The following is a 14,405-nucleotide window of genomic DNA, read 5'->3' on the forward strand; positions in this document are numbered from 1 at the left end:
GTCTTCCCAGGGTGGAAAAATGGTGTTCAGCAAAAAAACACAGGCGTGCTGACTGCTTGAGAGTCTGGCGGGGAAGGGAAGGGAGCGGCAGAACAGCGATTGCTGGACTCGTCCTGCGAGGACCAGAAGTCCCCTGAGACTTGCACAGCCCCTGTGATCCAGCAAGGTTCAAAGCCCGGGAGCGCGGCTCTCTGTAGGCGAGGTGCGAAGTCCCAGTGTTTTTTTCAAAGCTCCCAGGGTGGTCCTGAGGGCAGGGCTGTTATGCAGCTAGCGGCAAACGCAATTGCTTGCAGCTTTAGGCAGACGCTCTAGCACATACTCGTTCTTGCCCGCAACCTAGCCCTGTTGCGCTCTGCTGTCCCCAGCTGCCATAAAGGTTGCCTTCCTCCCTTCTGACTCGCCCGTGGCTGTCAGGGATGAGAAACTCCTTCGTCCACGTCTGGCGTGGTGTAACCTTCTAATTGGGTGAAAAGATTGCCTGGGGAGAAAGAGAAAACCGTTTTTTTCCTCCCCATCGGCAAGACCCAGACGTTTCGTGGCACTCCATCCGCGCACACTAATCTCCTTTATTAAACAATGATAGAGTAGCTGAGCAGAGCTGCCTCTCCCACCCGAGAGGCGGCCGGAGCTCCCCACGTTCAGCTATTGAAACAATGCGCGGTTTATTTAGACAATATGCATTTAATTTAATGCGCTCGAGAAAGAAAGGGGGGGAAAAAGGAAAAAAAAAGCTGTGTGGAACTGACGAGGGTTTTGCCAAATCTTCTGTCTGGTTCCTAGAATCCAGTAGACACCGAAAGGAGTAATTTTCAAATTTGAGGGCAAAGAGTCAGTTATTAATTCATAAAGCCTCTCCCTGCCCTCCACCGCCCGGCGGTGCAGGCGGCTGGCACCCCGCGGCGGCGCAGGCGGCGGAGCGTGGGCGGGCTGCAGCGGGCGGCGGGGCCGCGGAGCCCCAGTGAGCTGTCCATGGTGGTGCGGGCCCGGCTCCCGCCCGCCCGCCGCCGGCCCCCGGGCGCCCCCCGCCGCCCGCCCCGGCCCCGGCCAGGGGAGGCGCGGGGGCGCAGGCCCAGGCGTCCTGTCTTGCCGGCTCCCTGCCCCTGCCTTCTCCTAAGGGGGCGGTGGGTACAGCCACCTCGCCGGTCTGCGCCGCTCCTACTCATAACGCCGCCACTTGGGTCCTAAACCGTAGGTAAGTAACCTGGAGGAAACAGGCAGCTCTTTTAGAGCCCTGTTGAAGGGCGGCTTACAAACGTACCCGCTCCACGTGTTCAAGGCACTTGCCACGCTAATAGGAACCATGCTTTCAGCGATGCCTGTGCTTTCATTCGGGGCTCTGAAACCTTAGGCTGTCAAGCTGCCCCTCTCTAGGTCTGATCTTGACTTCAGCTTTAAATACCTCTTAACATAGATTGGGCTGTTTTATTTGTTCCATTTTTGTGACTGAATATCTATTAAATACCAACAGGAACAAACATGTCTGGTCTATTTAACTTACACAAAACTATTACCAAGCTGGGCTGGCTGGAGAACAAGAATTCAATTTAAAGGAGGGGGGTGGGGGAGAGAAGATTTGCAATTTGTTTTTGCGCTATGTTGGAACAAAATCCAGCCCTTTAGACATTTTTCTGAGAGGAGACAGACTCACCTCCTGCCTTGGAATAGCTTAGTGGTTAGTGTACTCATCTGGGATGTGGGACACCAGAGTTCAAGTCCTTCCCTTCTCTGATTCAGAGCCCTAATCCCTGGACTGTTGGCTTCTCTCAGTTCCATCCTAGACCTAAAAACCTTTCCGATGACATTTGTGATGAATCGATATTTTCCAATGGGTGAAAAACGAATGTTTAGTTAAGGCAAAATTCCCATCTAACAGTTATGCTGGGATTTTTGGTTAAACAAGATCTGAACATTTTTGCTTCAGACTGCCATCATATAACAGTGGAAGGGAATTGCGAGTTGTGAAAAGAAGTGGTGTGCTAGGAAAAAGGAAGGAGCCTCCTTCTCCAGTGGCGCACAGGGCTGGTGTGGTTAAGGCATACTTTCTTTAGCTTTAGTTTTGCAGATTATTTCAAAAAAAGGAGGACTCTGTCCTTCCCCACGCACACACGGGGCTAGTATGGTTAAGGTATGCTTTCCTTAGATATAGTTTTGTTAGATTTTTTTCCTATTTCTTTAGCAAATGGAACACAATAGAAAGTTGCACCTAAGATCATATCTAGCCTCATTTGACTTTCCAGTTCAGAAGACAGGCTGCCTTTCCACACCTGGGCTGATGGAAATAACTTGTTTGTGTGAAGCTTGAAGTCATGCCTGTGAATCTGGACAGCAAGGTACTGTAACATGCTCTACCATGAGCATAGCCTTTATCTGCTAGCATTTCTTAAATACTTTGGTTTATGCATTTTGTTTTTTATTAATTGGATTATTTTTGGTAAACTCCAGTCTGCCTTCCAGGGACTTTGCTTCTTCTTGCTGTTTGTTTTAAAACATAGAGACGACTGGAACTGTTGCGTGCATCCTCTGCTTTGGCTCAGATGTGCTTTGCTCCTTCCTTTGCTCCTATACAAGTAAAATGATCCTGCATTCTCTCCTTTCATACCACATTAAATATCCATTTTCATATCCCTAATTCCCAGTGGAACAAATTGCATCTTTAAACTTTTCTCAGAAGTCATGGGATCTGGTCCAGCTCTCACTGAAGCCAAACTGATTCTCTTAATTCTCTTTATTTGGATGGTGGTCAGCATCTTACATGGCCATCCCTTCTCCAAATTTTGAATGTTCTTTGATCTTGCAGTGTGATTACTTTTTCAGACATGATATCCCATAGGGTGTGAAGCCTAAGCTGTAATAAGCAAAGCGGAATAACCACCTGACTTGCTTTAAACAGGCCATGCATAGTGAAATGTAGCCCTTAAAGTTGCCCATGACACGCTGCATAATCAGCTTGGACAGCAGGAGATGTGAGCAAGCACATTTTTAGAGGAGCTTCAATTAACCCTTGCAGGTTAGGGTTCTAAATTTACTAGCTTATCAAATATGAAATTCAATTAACCTGAAGAAATAAATAAGGATCAACTATAAAAGTTATATATTAGCTGTTATTTGTTTATCCCAAGATGATTAAACTGTTTCTTATATCATTCTAACACCTTATCTTACACTGAGATTAAGTTAATTGCTCCTTCATCTCCAAATTTCATCTCTCTTAAAAACAGAAACACCACTCTGTGTGTTTGGTCTGTCCTATCAATGGTGCTCTCTTAATTGGTCTAAATGCTGTTTTTTGTTTCTTAGGAATATTGACTACTTTGTTTCTGTCAAATGCTTGAAGCAATTTCAGTGGCTGTGGGAGATGGAAGTGTAAAGGTGCCAAAAAGTTGGTAAAGCAATATTTGGCTTTAGCAAGCCAAGGTGACAAGGTCTAATTTTCTGCAAAAAATCAAAAAGCAGTTAGAGTTTTGGCTTTGAGTGTGACTGGACATTGACAGTCAGAGTTCCTGGGTTCTGCTGCCCTTATTGAAATTATTCCATCTTCCGAACCCTGGAGATGACTTGAGTCTTTTACAGGTTCTTGAGCTGGCAAATGAGGGAATGACACATGGGAGAGTTTTCTGAGAGCAGCCTGTATGACTCAGGGGTGGCCTCTAGTCATACCGCATGTGAAAACAAAGCAAGCTATACTTAGTGCAGGCTGAGGACAGCTCTAGGAAGGATCTGTAGGTTGCTATGCTGGCAGGACTGAGATCCAAGGTTGCAATACACAGCCCTGACAAAAGGAGGCTGTAGTCATCATTTCAACTTGTAGGTCAGAAGAGCAGCAAAGGGTTGGCTTCTATCTTATTGGGGATATTTCACTTTCTCAATTGCTTTGCAGACTGCCAGGTTAGAAACAAAATCTTTAAGTGGTTTTCCCATCTTTGTCCTGTCAGAGTATTGCACTTGCTGTCCGGCTAACTGTACCCTCTTGAATAAGCCTTGCCCCTGCAGTATGACAAGCATGCCTAAAGTAACCAAAAGGTGCCTGCTTGATGTTGCTTTCTGGAAAGGGCCAGTAGCTGAGCATGGAAATGTGACCAGCTTCTCACTTCCAGCCCTGAGTGATGTATCGGTTTTGAAATTATGTGTACACACAGACAGAAAAGGCTCCTGGGCTTCCCACAGAGAGTTAAGTCATTCAGGGCATGTGGCTATTCCAGTCCTGTTCGGAGACCCTCTCAGACCCTAGTCATCACAGAAATTCCTCACATGTGCCCAGACCTGACAGAGCTCTTCCTCACTTCATTATTTTCCATCTTTGAAAGCACAGCACTGCAACTCCTACAAGAACCTTGCGCCAGGACAAGTAGAATAGAAAAACTAACATTAAAATAGAGGGATCCCATTTGTATGGAGAGAAAGAGCTTGCAGGACTCAGGGGGGGAATGTCAGACCTGATTAAATCTGTATGGTTTTTCGTTATCAATCCACGGAGTCACAGGCATGAATAGGGAAAAATTGTGCAACAGGTGGCGAGGCTTATCAGATGGTTGCTTATCACTAATTACCCCTGAGATGCCTTTATCCTCTTTTCACCAAATATCACTATTTTTGCAATAGCAGGCCAAAAGGTAATCAGTGATAACAACAGCCTGTCCTGTCACAAAGGCAGGGTCTGTTAGACTCATAATTTCTATGGTTGCAGTCACTGTCAGACCGTGGCAGACTCTCCCTCAGCCACCCCTTTGAGGGCACACTCATAAACTCCTTTCATGAAATCAACCACTGCGCAGCCAGCATAAAGGGTTGGGTCGGTGTGGGGGAGGACGGGAAACAAACTTTATTTCAGTGACTATGGATATCAGAAATTTCAGCAACCCATGCTGTGAAGGCCATCTGCACGCTGTGCAATCTGTCCTCCCCACAGATTCAGAGCAGGTGTTTTTAATCAAGGTCTCCAGGTGCTTGTTTATGAAATACTTTGTTTCGAGGGACACATGCGCAGTCTGAGGAGGAGTGTGATATCTGTGCAGTCCTCTGGAATCCTGTACTCATTAGTAAGTAGTGATGATGTGCTTGTCAACACCTATAGGAAAGCCAATTTGTACTAAATTATTTAAACCCTACTCAAACAATGATGATCTTATTTAAGTTGCAGGTGCTCAGCTTCAGGCCCAGGCTTGTGTAAGCTGTTTACTTGTCTTGTCTCAAAATGCATTTACTGAAAAAAAAAGAAAAAACGTGCATGTAAGAATGCACAAAACAGTGTCTTTCTTAAATTTTAGGGCCTTTTTCCATAAGAACACAAAAGCTGAACTAAGTCTTGTTAAGTTTTGCCAAGCATTGGGGCCTCCGAGATCCCATATGTGTTCTACAGAGCTTTTGCACAATAGATAGTACCTACAGGTTGCAAATGAGCATAAGGGCTCTCTGCTGTGTTTGGGCTGTACTGTCCTGTAGTACAAAAATAGCTTCTGCTTAACAATCCAGTTTAAGCACAAGTTGCAACACGGGAACAAAACCAGCAAGTAAGGAGAGGACAATTGGGATAACAATAAACCCAAATCCATTTCAGTTAGCTTTGTATCAGTCCAGCCCACTGTCTATAAAGCAGTAACTGCTAGACATCAAGGGAGAAATAAAGCTTCAGGTGGAATTTAAAGGTGTGTAAGGAAGTGGCTTAATGGCGTAAGGAACACAAGGAGACAAAGCACAGAGGGGTGCGGGGCAGATGTGGATGAACAGGCAGGGAAAGCTGGTAGTGCTAGTAGAGTGAAGACAACGCGGCAAGAACTGAACAGCCAGGTAGGTGCAGTTCAGTTGTGAAAGGATTTAAAGGGAGGTATAAAAGGTGGAGGGTTTTTTTTGTCATTTTAGAAGGGGATAGGTAGCAGAAGGCCATGAATAGTATAAATTGCAGAATTGAAAGACCTAGCAAAGAGGATGATTTGGGCAATTCTTTGATCAGACCAGGTGGTGAACAGTTGCAATGGCTGAGGGTTAAGACCCAGGTGAAAGCTTTTGTATTCAGGATACATTCTGGAGATGTTGAAAGAGGAAAATATTTAAATATAAGCCAAGTGTTGGAAGCATCAAAATGCCTCAGAAAAACCCCCCAAATCAAAATCCATAACCATGGACCCAAGGAACTGCGTGTTTGATAAGACTCTTATCAACAGGGAGAAACAGTAAAAAAAGAGTGTGGGTTTTGGAGAAGAGCTCAGCTGAGACCTTAACCGTGTATAGCTTAAACTCAAGCCTATACAAGTGAGAGATAGAACAAAGGACGGAGTTGGATGGAGGCAATTTCATGTGTCATCATCCTAAAGATAGTTTGAGAGTGAATAAAAGTTCTGTGTTTAGGGAGGCCTCATACTGTGGGTCTTGGTCCATAGTTCAGCTCCTAGCTGTTATGGTAATGCAAACACATAATAATCATAAAGGAAGGGTTCAACGACAGCACAGTGTAAAGCCCAAAGAAAGAGAAGGGGGAAAAAGAGGAAGGATCATCTGAATAAGGTTCTAAATGGCCAAGTAAAGAAATGTAATGAAACACAATGCCCAGTGCAACATGGAATTTAAACAGGGTGTTGCTGAACAGAAGAACTGAACAGTTTATGAGGATGTGGATAGAGGAGGAGATTTGGGACTTAGCCAAGTGAAAGAGGTTGGAAACTTATCTGAGAGCTGCATTAGCCAAAGAAGAGGCTAAAAGTCAAACTAGAGACAGCTGTGAATAGTATTAGTGAGAAGGATTCTAGGGGGTTTTTTGGTGTTGCAAAAGGCATGCCTCCTCGTTTGAGGGGAGAAATAAAATGGGAATGTTGTCAACTATGGGTTGTTTAAAGACAGGAAGAACTATGGCATGTTTAAAACAATGCTGTGGCTTTCTCTGTCTTCTTTCATCCCATTAGCGTAGGACAGGAATATTTTGCCAAGTGCAAAGTTCACAGGTATGTAATTTTGCTTGTATACTGTAATTCTTACAAGGAACTTCAATCAACTTCAGCTGTGTTACAATGTAGCATATCTCAGTCTTCCTGTTCCTGAACTTTTACCTTAGTATGAAAGTATGTATTTTCTCTCTTTTTTTAAATCCCTCAGATCCATCATTGTCCTTTGTGGATGTCTCACTTTTGTAATAAGTTTGCCTCTTATGGTTGGTTTATACCCTGATCCCCAAGCTTTTCTATCCTGGCTTATTTTTTTGTACAGTTTGATTATACCCCTCTGCTATTTTAGAAACATCTTCAGTTTTACGCTACCTCCTTAAGTAATTCATATGGAAGATATTGAGTCTTTCAAGTAGCTCCAAAGAACCAAACCAAGCCAGCCAGTTCACTGACCTGAAACTATTCTCCCAAATCCCAGCTACAGCTGATTGCTTAATCTATCCTCTGTACTGGAAGCTTCCCTAAGAATATTGGCCAGGGGACAAATCTGACGTTTTTCTGCATTTCTGTCATTATTTCCAGGGTCTTGCTGGAAACACTTTGTAAATTATGTAATCACACCTTAAAGTTCAAAAATTCCACGTACACAGTTCCATGAAAACACTGCTGTGTGAAGAAATACTGGGGTTTTTTTCCAGTCTCTTTTGCAGAAGTTGCGTTGTAAGTTTCATTATGTTGTGACAAGGCATGTAAATACAGTGCTCAGACATAAACATAATGACAGACTTTGTAACAAAATGTATTAATTTTGATTTATTTATATCATCTTGTTCATTTTGCTTTATTCATCATGCTACTATGTTTTTTATTCTTTTTATGCCATCACAGAACAGATAAACTCCATCTTTCAGTGATGTGGGAAAGGCAATGACTGATTGCTTACTGAAACAAACAGTAACAGTGGAGTTGGCCTTCTTGGAATAAAGAATTAGATAATATATTTTATGTGAAAGATTAACAAAAACAATCTGAATGTCGGTCCTTGCTTTACTTCTAAGTGTCTCCCTAAGTATAGTACAGTATAAAGCACAGATAACATTATTCTAGCTCTGTGATTAGAAACAGTTTTCACCAAGACTACTTTTGATTTTAACAGTTGAAATCTGTTTTTATTTATCATATATAAAAGCTCATTTCTGTAATGGAGGCTGTTTTAAAAGATTAAGCTATGCATACTTAAATCAAGAAAGATAAATAATTTGATTATTATTTATAGTACTATCAACAGGTTGATTATTTAATCAAAACAAGCTATTTAGTAATTATAGGAAATATAGCAAGGGTCACATGTACAGTAAATGCTTAGCTAAAAAGAAGGAACGCTATTGAGAGTTTCCTTGCTAATCAGAAGCATGGCAAATTTTCAGGCTCAGGAAGTTCATTTAGGTTGCCACTAGGCAACACTATATAGATATATCGTTCAGTTTACTTTTTTTCAACAAGAAATAACAGAATCTTCAGGCACAGTATGGCAGAATAAGAGGATGAGAGAAAATGACTGTACAAATCCCTGCAACCAGAAATCTGTTTATGAATTTAGAATTTATGAATTTAGAATTTAAGAATATTTTTTCTAAGACTTCTATGTGACTATCCATTTGAAAAGTAATGTAAAGTGTTTGGAGATGTATCGTTTGAGCTGCTGACATAATTAATGATTTCATTAAGAGCATGAAAGGAGGCTCTTGTATTTCTCTCATGTTAGTAAGCCAAGTTCATGTCCGAACTCTAATAACCAAAGTTGCTTTTGCCGATCTAGACTGTTGGTCCTCTTGTTGCAAAACAAAAATCTGAAAGCCAAATATTATACTGGGCTGTGATACTTCCCAACATGTCAGGAGTGTGACATGTTTTAAATATGAGCAGCTACTATGGATTACAGGCTGGCAGAAAACTTACTAACATTTCACGTAACAATGCAAATGGGAAGAACGTAAACAGAATAATGTGCTTCCAGAAGTTCAAAGGAAACCGATTTAAAAATTACCACTTATCCATCCCAGTTTTAATATAAGATCCTGGCTTAGGTAGTCTGCACTCCAGAAGTAATGTTGATCCTTGAAAATTTATGGCAATCCTAAGAAAACTGCAGTAGGATTTGTTAGGAATAAGTTATGAATTTGGGACAGTGCCCTTTTAGTTATGCCCTGACTGACTTTTCATCTCAAGAGAGTTGGGCTAACATCCTGAATAAGTTGACATGAGTTTGGTTTCTTCATCTTGATACCTAATGAATAATAAAGATACAGCTGCTACAAAATCCATACTTTGAAGTAGTCCAGAGAAGTGGAACAGAAAGTGTGCTGAAAGCCAGATTTGTGCGCTAGACCTATGAGAAAACAAAGCACGTAGGAAGTGCAAATAGCCAAACTGACTTCACGGAGACTACCCAAGTGCTTAAGTTAAGGAAAGGCTGCTGAGCTTTTCTGGTTCAGAACCAAGCACAATAGGGGCTAAAATACTAAGAGGGCTGGAACCTATGTCAGGATTGAGAGGCATTGCAGGACTACATGGAAAACTTCTAGTGCGTGCCTGGTCTCAGACAGTATTAGCCTCTTCAACAAACATTAACGTCACACAATGCCCTGCTCAGTCTATACCATATATTTGTTAATTTTATAAAAAAGCCAACTCTTTGATGATGTTACAGTTATGAAATCAGTGATACAAACTGGCCTAAGCATACACCTAGCGTTAAGCCTGCAGGTAGTCCTTTTTAAATCAGCACTCACATGTTAAAACATACAGACATATCAAAAGTAAGGAAACTGTCAAACTATGTGAAGATTAAGGGGGAAAATGACCCCATATCATATGTTGAGAAGTCTTTTGCTGATTCATGCTAACATGTATCGTAGCTTCATCTCTTCATCAGTTTGAGGATATTACATTGCCATGAAAATGAAAGGAAAAGGTCATAGTTCTCTGTTTATGTGTATTATTTCATAGGACCTACGTTTATACAGTCCTTGATATCTAAAGGTTTCAGAGAGGATAAGAATAACCATATTAGGTCAGAATCAAGGTGCAGCTAGCCCATTGGATTGCCTGTGGCAGAGGCCAGCAGCAGACACACAGGCTAATATCAAGTGAATCATCTCCAGTTAAATTCTCCTGTCTCTCAGTAATCACTGATTTAGAGGATGCATTTGTACCATCATTTTGAATACCCACCAATAGGCTTATTCTTCCCGAGTTTTAGTAAAACCTTTTCTGACCTCGGTTACAGTGCTGGCCTCCACAACATCCTGTGGTGGACTTCCACAGTTTAATTATTATGTTGTGCGAAAAAGTACTTCCTTTTGTTTGTTTTTAATGCGGAGGGAACTGAATTCTCCCTAACTTTTTATGTTATGAGAAATAGTGAATAGTCATTTTCTGCTCATCTTCTCTTTGCCATTCATAATTTTATAGACCTTATTATATTTCTCCTCTGTCATCTCTTTTTCCAGCAGGGAAGTTGTAGTCCATTTCATTTCTCTTCCTGTGCAAGCCTTTCCTTAATTCAAGTTGTTTTTCTCAGAATAGTTATGCTCTGTATCTTTTCCACTTCTACTGTATCATTATCAACAAAGGACAATCAGAATTATGAAATTATTCAAAAGTGTGCAAACACACCATGTAAGAATATGCAGAATTCAGGTTGCTTTTCCCTCACACATTTATAGTATTTCATTTCCACAGTAATGGCCAGTTACATATGCAGCTTTAGTGTTTCTTGTCCTGAATGGTTTCTGCATATTCTCTCCTACTGGAGTATTTATAAACAAAATATCAAATTGCTTTTCCCCTCTAAGCAACCCAAAGAGATGACAGATACAGGTTTTTTAATTTATTTGTCTGTTAGATTCAAATAAGAGAAGGAAAAAAAAGAGGAAGTATAAAATAAGTCTGCAAATTCTTTATGTAATTTTCAAAGCTCTTGAAGAACCATCATCAGGCATTACCTTTAGAAAAGAACTTAGATTCCAAAATCCATATTTAGTTACCTTTCCTTGGAAGTCCTGTTTCTAAAAGTCTGTCTCCTAGCTTTTGCTTGGCTGTTTGGTTGCATGTTGTGTATATGTGTGCTAGTGTGTGTGTGTGCGTGCGTGTGTGTGTGTGAGCTCATTCACTTTGTGCTCGGGTTAATAAGATATGAGGTCATTCTTTCTTGAGAAAGGGTTTTGTGGTCTGGCTGGAGAAAAAAAGCCATGTTCAGCATTTTAAGCTGTCTCTTGCTGGGGAAAAGCTCAACTTTCTTGAGGAGCCCACTTATCACAGAGAGATCTGGGCATGGAATGAAGTGCTATACTTCAGGTTGCTCAGTCCAAATCCTCTGAATTTATGGAACCAATCTATAAAAAAGGAAAATGCGATTATTCATATATACCTATACATGTGTCTAGATAGGTTTGCTTTACATGTAACAGAAAAATATGTTTAATATGTATTTTACAAGTGTATAGTATACATATGCATATGTGTATATATGCTTATACTTGATATATACATTATATATGTATGTATATGTAGACCAATCTATTTGCAAACAGCAGTAAGTCTGGGGAGTAACAGGAAGCTCTTCTGTCTAGGAAGACCCTCTCTGAGGTAAACAACTGAGGTACAGTGTTTATGTTCATGCGAAACTCCACTTTTGAGAACCTGAGATAAATTCACGTATTGCCCAACAGAGTTGTGCTTTGGTGCTGAGTTCCTTACAGTCCTGGACTACATTCATTCTCTCTCCTGTCCCTTTTTAGTTATATTTTCCCTCATTTAGGGTACTATTTTATTCCTGTCTTCTGTGGTATTCTTTTATTCCTAGCTTCTGTCTCGTTAGGGTGGATACCAGTTACAACATTTACTTGAGTTGTGCCATTAAATTTGTAGCATTATTTGGTAGCATTACTCATGTCAGTAGGAACCTTTACATGTATCCACATGCAAAAGTTACAGCTTTGGTTGTGATTTTTAGCCATGTGAGTGCAAGACTTGACTTTGAACATATGGGAAACGTGAGTTGAGAGTGCAGATATACATAAATGAGATTTGCTCAGACTAAAACTAAGCTAAAGAACAAATTGCTTTCTGGTAGAAAGTGGGCACAGGGTGTTTCATCCCAAAGTGAATTGGTTTGGGAAAGTTTTAAGCAACTGAAAATCCAAGATTAAAAGTGTGTATAGAAGGAGAGGACTCAGGACTGATCTGGTTAGTGAGAAAGGGTTGGCAAGGGGTTATGAAACCTCATGTCTGGGACTGCATCTTGTGGTAGGGAAACGTTTACCACACCAACCAATGTGTACTGGAGGGAGCTGAAAGTCCTTTTGCCTTCTGTCCTTTCTCTCAGTAAATCCACTTTAAAAGAACTTCAGCTTTTACTATCCAAAATGCTAAACGGTGCTTCTGTAAACTGCACGTCTGCACCTAGAAAGCATGCGTTGTGAGGTTTTCCTGGTTTCTCCCAGTATACCACACACCTAGCAGTATACAGTACTGGGGAGCAAGAAGATTAACAGGTGTGACTATAACGTATGATTAAATAATAAAATCCTGAAACAAAACTGCCACTTAATGGATAGGTATACTGACAGGAAAAAGAAATATTTTTTACCATCATCAACAGGTTCTGACTACGTGCCTCTTTCCATTTACTCTGACTTCAGAGTTGCGCTGCAATTGCAGTAGGCTCCCTTTTCAGTTGACACATCCAAAGAGGAACACCTCATATAACCGCACGCTGAGTCAGTACTAATGTTTAATGGGAAAATAGTAGTTGTCGCCCTTTAGGTATTAAAACAATAGCTGAAGTATTAATCATTCTACATTTAATGCAGAGATGAACAAGCCTTTTCCCTAAAGTTAAATATATTTATTTGAGCATTATTTCCATGTCATAATTGATTCAGTTCTCCTGCTATGGTCTGACTGCTAAATGGAAAGAATTAATTTAAAATTATAAAAATTACTGTTTTGTTATGTTGTGAAACTGTGATTAATGTGTATTTTAACAAATTGTTTCTTTGGTTTTGGATTTGGTGGGTTTGGGGTTTCTTTTATTTTGTTGTACACAATTCTATAAGAATTACATTATATATTCTATTCTCGAAGAATAATTTATCCTGTAGGAACAGCTACACCTTACAATGATTTTTGCTGTTTCCAGAACACCTTTCTTCCAGAAACTTTCAAAATACTGTATAGACTTAAAATATAACTTGTAAATCTTAACATGAGTTTGATTTAAAGCCCAAGGAATGACTTCCATTAGCTTTGATGGCTCTGTCTCAGATACTATAACTTTACTCATTGTTAAAATAAGATGGAATAGAAAAGCATTTCAACACTGCATGGCAGTACTCAGCAATATTTCAAGAAAATACACACAGAAAAATAATATGTATATTTATATATATAAAAATATATATATATAACACCCAGCAAAAGCTGTGGTGCTGCGGTGCAATTAAAATGCAATACTTTAAGAGAAGTTTGAGTGGGACATGAACATTTTCTTCTCCCAGTCTACATATAAGTGCTGTGGAATTTTATATAGCAAAAGAGCTTACCTCTACATTGTCAAATCTTTGTGCAGCCTTTGTTTGGCATGTACTGTCTTAAAGAGTGGTTCAGGAAGGTTATATTAACACAGTCCCTTGGGAAAAAAGTTTGGAACATTGCCTTGAAATAATTAATATGTAAGCATTGCTAGGAAATGAGTAAACAGTAATCCCAGAGGTAATCCTAATAGCCTCAGCCGCAATGGGAATTGTTAGTTTCCATATTCTTATTTGCAGAATTCTTCCCTTTTGTTAGATAGATGGAGGAAGTTTAGAAGGCCTTGCAAGATTTGTTTGAATATGTGCTTACACAGCATGCTAAGTTTGAGATTTTTATTAAAAAAATGGGTCTAGAGATGACACGGAAACCATAGGAATAGAGTTTTCCCCTCCCCTGCCAAAGCAGGCCACTGTTACTTCTGCCTTGTTGGAATGCTTTATGTTCAACCCCTGCTGAACAACTGCAAAATCTTACTGCCGGCTATCATCATATCTAGAAATCTTAACTAAGCCAGATGTAGCACTCAATTACTATAACTTCTGTTATAACAACTCCATAGCTGACTCTGCAGTTGGAAACATACAGTTGAAGTCCTGGAGCTCCCGAATTTTGAAGACAGTAGCAGATAAGCAGTGTGTGCCAGAGTGCTGGGTCTGGGAGCACTCTAAGCACAACCACAGTGTTTGTTTGGATGTTGGGAAGACAAAGGCTAGAAAACTGCACGTGGGCTGAAGGTGGATGTGAGTCTCCAGGGCTGTGCTAGGATGCTCAGCTACATGGCTAATTGAGCTAAAAGCAGCAGTTCTGCCTAGTTCAGACCAGACCAGATTTCAACCCTGTTTCCCATTTTCTTAAGTGTAGGCGTTGTGCCTAGTTCACGATGCCTTGAGGGTTTGCCATTGCCTCCACCTTCCATCAGTGATGTGACTGCTT

The 14,405-nt window shown here is 40.7% G+C and overlaps 1 protein-coding gene and 1 long non-coding RNA gene across 24 annotated transcripts in view; one reads left to right on the plus strand and one right to left on the minus strand.

The window, feature by feature from the left end:
• Nucleotides 1–554: 554 nt before the first annotated feature.
• LOC140658721 (uncharacterized) lies at nucleotides 555–11,049 on the minus strand. Its single transcript, XR_012044832.1, has 3 exons — nucleotides 10,922–11,049; nucleotides 5,107–5,200; nucleotides 555–1,201 (listed from the first exon to the last, which is right to left on the minus strand). It is a non-coding gene; the product is annotated as an uncharacterized lncRNA (long non-coding RNA).
• The window catches only part of CCDC91 (coiled-coil domain containing 91), a 259,524-nt gene continuing 245,938 nt past the window's right edge, over nucleotides 820–14,405 (plus strand). For 6 of the 23 annotated variants that reach the window (XM_072877156.1, XM_072877174.1, XM_072877166.1 and 3 more), the window contains exons 1-2: nucleotides 848–1,192; nucleotides 2,238–2,330. The gene's annotated coding sequence lies outside the window, so the exon portion shown is untranslated. Of the gene's footprint in view, nucleotides 1,193–1,356; nucleotides 1,372–1,788; nucleotides 2,126–2,237; nucleotides 2,331–14,405 lie in introns of those variants that run through there. The other 17 variants (XM_072877093.1, XM_072877149.1, XM_072877128.1 and 14 more) reach the window with 11 other exon arrangements.

Source organism: Ciconia boyciana, chromosome 1 (assembly GCF_034638445.1).
Source record: "Ciconia boyciana chromosome 1, ASM3463844v1, whole genome shotgun sequence".
Classification (NCBI taxonomy): Eukaryota; Metazoa; Chordata; class Aves; order Ciconiiformes; family Ciconiidae; genus Ciconia; species Ciconia boyciana.